The sequence below is a fragment of the Asparagus officinalis genome, chromosome 1 (assembly GCF_001876935.1).
Source record: "Asparagus officinalis chromosome 1, Aspof.V1, whole genome shotgun sequence".
Lineage (NCBI taxonomy): Eukaryota > Viridiplantae > Streptophyta > Magnoliopsida > Asparagales > Asparagaceae > Asparagus > Asparagus officinalis.
The window spans coordinates 131793216-131800448 of NC_033794.1; the positions used below are offsets into that span (position 1 = coordinate 131793216).

The following is a 7233-nucleotide window of genomic DNA, read 5'->3' on the forward strand; positions in this document are numbered from 1 at the left end:
TAAAGCATGACGGAAGGTTGAGAGAAGATCAACAAAAGAATTGATAGTGTTTTGCAAAAGGTGGCAAAATTTCCACAAGTACAAAATTTATAACGTGTCACAGACTCACAAAAATTGAAAACTTAATCCGGTTTCTAAAATATGATGTGCTTACAAATGGAAAGGGCAAGCCTCAATAACGAAAGTTAAACTACTCTATTGATTTATAGTGTTTCATGATATCCAACTTCACACTCTGATGTCGAATGTTCTTCAACCAGAGGAGATTTGATGTAGAAAACTTCAAGAAAAATTCACCAAGAAACACATAAAGACAGTGGAAAAAGAAAGAAACAAGAGGGTTGAGACCTCTTTTAGTGCTATAATTTTGATTTTCATAGAAATTTTCTTGTATCCTGATCTAAAAAAGTCAAGCTATTAGCTAAGAATTTAGTTAATTTAGAGTTCTAGTTGATTTGGAAATTCATTTATAGTCTAATTACTAAGAAATCTTTTATTTTAGTATGAATACAAGTTTTTCTTACTAATTAAGGCTAGGTTTTTTGTAGTCAAATTTTGTAAATCTCCAAAATATTTGCCTGTCTTCAATAAAGAGGATGGAGGTGTTTATAAAATTATGATCTCTATGGACAAGCGTGCGGTCTTCTTCTACGCTTAGATGTATATTATAACTTTGGGTGCAAATCTAGTTTTACAAGGTGTGAAACGTCAAGACATGTGACCTCTTATCTGGTGAGAAGCCAACGATGCAAGCATAAAGAAGAAACTCTAATCTTCTTCTTTTCCTCCTCCTTAAACCCCTTGTTAATTCCTGCATATTCTTTTTCAACAACAATAGGTGGAGAAAGCTCCGGAAAAGCATTGAGAAAGTTTACAAAACCAGTTAATGACAATCTTTCCTTTATAAGAACCATGATGTAAGATCTAGTGCTAGTTATTTCTCATGCAAATTCTCTATTTCATGATGCAGCATGCAACCAAATCTCCAGGCCCCAAGAGTGGAAAAGGACTGAGAAGGGACAAAAGTAACAGAGTATGATGAGAAATCAAATAGGGAAGAAAGAGTAGTACATATGTGTTTGTTCGGTTACAGATTTAGTTGATGTTTGCACCTTGATTTCATTGACTTCAGCAGTAATGTCAGTATCGAATCCCCTCAAAACTTGCAAGGAAGCTTCAAAATCTTCCATCGTCCCCATTTTTGCCTGATTAAATGAAGAAAACTATTAGATATATCTGTAAGGTTGGAGACGTACATTCGTCTTGAAGGGACAATATGATTCATAAACCTTACCAGCCACCTTGGGGATTCTGGGATAAAAAATAATGCTGGAATGAGGATCGTGCATGGCAAGCATCCTGTAATTAATAGCATGGCAAGGATCAAAAAGCTTGTTATGAAAAATTCCCAGAATGCTGGAAAAGATCACACACGATCACAGAATATATATCGAGAAGTAAAACATACAGCTCTAATGAGGTTCGGTTTTTAGCCAAGGACCCTAGGAAGGAGTACAGCTTTACTATCACATTGTCATTGTGGGTACAACGGTGAAGAACTCCCAGATCCTTAGCTAAAATACACCCTTAATCTCACATACAATCTCTCCCCAACAACTCTCTGAAGCTTGTAGAGAAAACCGAACTCAAGAGCCTTAAGTAATTGCATAAGAAAGGGTATTTACAGATCAAAGAAGAACCCTGCTATGAAGTTGGTGCTTCTCCGAATTGGGTGATGGAAGGCGGGAACAAATTTGAGTTCCAATGATTGGAAAAACCATTTCTAGCTAGGTTGACTTGTTAGTCCAAATAAAACAAGACTTTCTAATCAACTCTTTGTCCTTGTGTTCGGCCAGCAGCAAGCAGCCATATTTGCTGAAGTTATGAACAAATTAACACATAAACGCATGGGAGAGATCAGCGATGACCGTCCCGGAGCAGACGGCGAGGGAAAGCCCCAACCATAGCTGACAGGACGAGACGCGTAGGGATGAGACTCGTGAGGGGCGGGTGGGTCTCTTGGATTCACGGTGACGGGGGTCTTTTTTTCGCGTTCGTTTTGGGTTGTGGACCATTTGTACCTGCGGACGCTAACTCAGAAGCAGGCTCCGTCCGTCACTATTGTGTTTTAACCAGTACAGCTGACGCATGTGGGCCTGTACTAACAGGAGCCCATCGGGTTTAGACTGATCTTTTCTACATGCCCAAGGGATGACGATCATGAGCATGTATGTACATAACTTCAGCTGCCCCCAAGTAGATACGATCGCATCCAACACGTCCAACCGCAATTCTGAAGAAGAAAAAAATTATTTTAAGCGCACAACTTAATTGCTCAAGATGTTTACTTAAAACCATATGTTGCTTTCAAACAACTTAAGTTGTGTTTGTGGAAAATTTTGATGTAAAAGAAATGAAAGAAAAATTGATTTGTATTCCTTCGATCTCAATTACAATTTGGATTTCGATTACAAAAGAGAGGAGAATGAATTTGATTCTCCCCTTTGTTTAAAATTGGGTTCTTCACGGTGGTGATGGAGTGCCTCCTTCGATTGCTTGCGTCGAATTTGCTCTCCGTTGACTATCCGAACGTCTTGATTCACTGGAACGATATCCTCTCCTCACGATTCGACGCTGTGGAGAACTTGCGTGACAAGTTTGAAACTCTTGATGAGTTGATAACTCTGAACGAGTTTGAAACTCTATGAAAGAGTTGATTTAACCGAAGGTTGATTATAAGCCAAGGATGAAGGCTCTCTGTTGCTGAAGTTGAAGATGATCTTCGTTGGCGGATGATGCCGATCTCTTCAAAAGCTCGCCCAAGGATTTCTCCTGTTGCTGCCAAGCCGAAGGGTAAATCCGAGCCAAGAAGTTCCAACCCAGACCGAACCCTGAACTGAATTGATTTTCAGTTATTTATAGAGGAATGTCTCTAACCTTATTTCTCCCCCCAAACTCAACATCCTCAAAGAATGTTGTTGTTCTCGTCTCAAAAATATTTCTGACTGTGTGATCATAAAACTTATAGCCCCTAGAGCGTTCAGAGTACCCAATAAAGTAGTAGCTAACTGTTTTGGAGTCCAATTTCTTTTTATTTGGCCTATAAGGCATTGCCTCAGCTGGACATCCCCAAATATGTAAGTGCTTTAAACTAGGCTTTCAACCAGTCCAAAGCTCATAAGGTATTTTAGCAACTGCTTTACTTGATACTATATTCAGAATATAAGCTGCTGTCTTTAGTGCTTCTCCCCAGAGTGACTCTGGTAAATAAGAATGAGCAATCATACTTTTTACCATATTCTTAAGAGTCTTGTTTCGTCTTTCAACTACACCATTCATGCTAGATGAACCCGGCATTATGTACTGTGAGACGATATCACATTCCTCTAGGTATCTAGTAAATGGTCTTGGACGTTGTTCATCTGAATCATCATATCTGTCGTAGTACTCACCACCACGATCAGATCTAACGATTTTAGTTTTTTTGTTAAGTTGATTCTCAACTTCAGCTTTATAGGCTTTGAACATGTCCAGAGACTCCGATTTCTCATGAATGAGATATATGTACCCATAACATGAGTAATCGTCTATGAATGATATAAAATATTGTTGATCATTCCAGGATGTCATAGGAAATGACCCACAAATATCCGTATATATCAATTCTAAAACATCCGAAGATCTGTTGACACCTAATCTCTTAACTTTGATCTGTTTTCTCTTGATACATTCAACACATACGTCAAAGTCCGGAAAATCAAGGAAATCCAAAATGCCATCGGACACAAGACGCTCAATTCTACCTTTTGAGATATGACCCAAGCGTTTATACCATAATATCGCCGAATTTTTCTTATTTAATTTATGCTTAGTACCACGTGATTCCACATGCAAGGATTTATTATAAGAAGCAATTGTATCGAGCAAATATAGGTTGTCATAAGTACTCAAGTAACCAGTTCCCACAATATTTGAATTAAAAGATAAACTGAATTGATTGTTTCCAAATGAACAAGAATAATCTGATTTGTCCAATACAGAAACAGAAACCAAATTCCGTCTAAAAGACGGTACTACAAAAGTATCTTTTAAGTCCAAATAAGAACCAGTTCCTAATAGCAACCTAAAATACCCAATTGCTTCCACATCTACCGATTGACCGTCGCCCATAAAGATGTGTCTTTTAACATCACTTGGCTTTCGGTAGCCTAGGCAACCCTGCATAGAAACACTTATGTGAGTAGTAGCACCAGAGTCTAACCACCAAGTGTTTCTAGGTACTGAAGCTAAATTAACCTCAGAACAGACCAAAGTAAGGAACATACCCTTATTAACACGTCAGGCGTGATATTTGGTACAATCCTTCTTTACGTGTCCAGGTTTGTTACGGAAGAAACAACCCATATTTTTCTTATGTTGTTTTTTCTGAACTGAACCCTTAGTAGCTCCATTATCATTCTTTCTTTTCCTGCCCTTATCCTTAGAGGCATATACCAAATAAGCACTCTCAGTCTTATCTTGCTTCAACCTATCTTCTTCTTGCACACAATATAAAATGAGCTCATTTAGAGTTCATTTCTCCTTTTGACAGTTATAACTGATCTTAAACTGATTGAATTGTGCAGGAAGAGACAACAGAACCAGATACACCAATAACTCATCACAAAGATCGAGTTTAAGTACCTTAAGCTTTGAAGTAATATGAGATATTTTCATAATGTACTCTCTGATATTTCTGTTGCCCTTATACTTCATTGAAATCAAGCGAGCTAAAAGCGTGCTTGTTTTTATCTTATCATTTTTCACAAAACGTTTCTCAATTTCGGCAAGGAAATCTTTAGCCTTAGTAATCCATTCGGATTCTATGTCCCTGAAGGCTTTCAGAACGTCGTGCTTAATGATCATAAGACTCATGCGATTTTAACGCTTCCACTTCTCATACTCCTTCTTTGCATCAGGAGTGCTTTCCGTAGTGAGAAGTTGGGGTTGTTCAGTCCTTAATGCAAGGTCTAGATCTATGCAGCCGAGAATAATTAAAATATTCTCTTTCTAAACCTTAAAATTTGTCCCATTTAGCATGAGAATTGAGTTGATGTTAGCAAAAATTATTGCAGCAGATGCATTAGCTGAAATAAAATAAAAAATGCTCATATTAGTAATCAATAAAATTTAAATAATAACAAATCCCATGCATCCAAGATATCTGGTACAACATTAATATCAAGTCTTTAGACAATAATATTAATTGCAAGTGATATCTTGTTGCAATAATCAAACACTGATAATAACACATGTCAAATAATGAAACTATCTTTGGATCGATTCATTATCCACATGTAAAACTTATAATTGTCACATGTTTATCATCACAGATGTGTATACAATCTAAATAAATATTAACCTTCCTTTGGGCCGATTAGATATTTACACGAAAACATACACATAAACATCTCACATCCCTCATAAACAATCTACACAAGAGAGGTTATTTTAGCAACATCTTATTTTAATTAATCATTTGGAATGAGAGACAACTTAATATCTTAGTGTCATATTATTTGAATTAAATAATTGATTAACTATCAAAATTAATTCAAATTAAACAACTTAATTTGAATTAGAAGAATTTTCCATAGCTTAATTAGGACCCATAACTTAATTGAATAAATTAAGTATACCAAAGTGGACCCATAATTTAATATGAAAAGCCGAGGTTTAACCATAGTGAACACGAAGTTCGCTTGACTTCGAACGCTATGTTCGTCTGTATTGAGTACAAGACTCACCTAAGAACGAACGCGAGATTCGTTTGAAAAATGAACGTGATGTTTAACTTGAGAACGAACGTGAGGTTCGTTTGGATTGAGCACAGGGCTCGCCAGAGAATGAACGCGGAGTTTGACTTGAGAACGAACGCGAGGTTCGACTTGAATTGAGCGCGAGGCTCACCTGAGAACGAACGTGAAGTTCGTTTGAATTGAGCGTGGGGCTCACCTTAGAACGAACACGAAGTTCGTTTGAAATGAGCACGAGGCTCACCTTAGAACGAACGCGAGGTTCAACTTGAATTGAGCGGGAGGCTCACCTTAGAACGAACGCGAAGTTCGTTTGAATTGAGCGCGATGCTCACCTTAGAAGAACACGAAGTTCGACCTGAATTGAGCGTGAGGCACAACTTAGAACGAACGCGAGGTTCATTTTGAAGCTTTCAAACCTCGCCAAAATTGAGGTAACCACCTCCTTAATTCCCGCACGTTTTCACACATGAACCCTTAGGGTTTCATTCTAAAACCGCTGTCGCCATTGCTTCTGCACCCAAAGGTCGAAACCCTAGGGTTTCCTGACACCGCCGTCGCCATCGGAGTCGAGAGCGAGGCCGCCAGCGATACTTCGTCGGCGAGGAGCACGGGACCGATGACCAAACAAAATAGATCCAAAAGATTCCTCGATTTTATTTCAAAACCAGATCCAGAATCGAAAGATAACTTTTTGATCCAGATCCCAAAAAAATCGAAGGAAAAAACAACAAAAATTAAAAAATATACTGTTCACAGAAACTTATTGTTCATCTGTGAACAGTTCTGAGAAAAACAGAGTTTTTAAGATCAAAAAACCTAATTTTTAAGAACTTAAACCCCTAAGAGTTAATCACGAGTGACTCTGATACCACTTGTTAGATCTAATATTTAAGATCTAAATCTTAAAGCCATTATTAATTCAAATAGATTAATAAGAATCAAAAGGTGCGAAAGCATATACCTGAATCCATTGAGGAAAACCTGATTAGGGTTTTGATGATCTTCTAACATTAGGGTTTCTTCCTTATGGATCTCTTTAGATGGGGATAAGAGAATGAGAGTGGCTAACCCTAGATTAGGGACCATAACCCCATATATATATATATGTGTTGTATATTTGTAATTTGATCCCTCATCAAATTATAATTACAACCTGGTATCTGCACATATAACCTCATGATTTATTTAAATACCCATTAACTCAAATTGATTGATCACTTTAAATGGGTTATCCTTAAAGATAGCAATACACATTGATTAATCATATGTGCCCACAATTAGATTTAATTAGATTTAAATCCAACAATTTGATGTATCTTTTTTTTTAATTTTTTTGATTAGCTGTTAATATTCTTGATTAGAATCTTCATAAAGTGACATGTCTCACCCTGTTCCATAGTTGGTAACCATGAATTTTTCTTTCCTTTTTTTTGGT

General features: G+C 37.2%; 1 long non-coding RNA gene across 1 annotated transcript; it reads right to left on the minus strand.

The window, feature by feature from the left end:
- On the minus strand, window positions 1084–1932 carry LOC109844673. The gene is made up of 3 exons (XR_002248092.1): window positions 1469–1932; window positions 1295–1359; window positions 1084–1205 (listed from the first exon to the last, which is right to left on the minus strand). It is a non-coding gene; the product is annotated as an uncharacterized LOC109844673 (long non-coding RNA).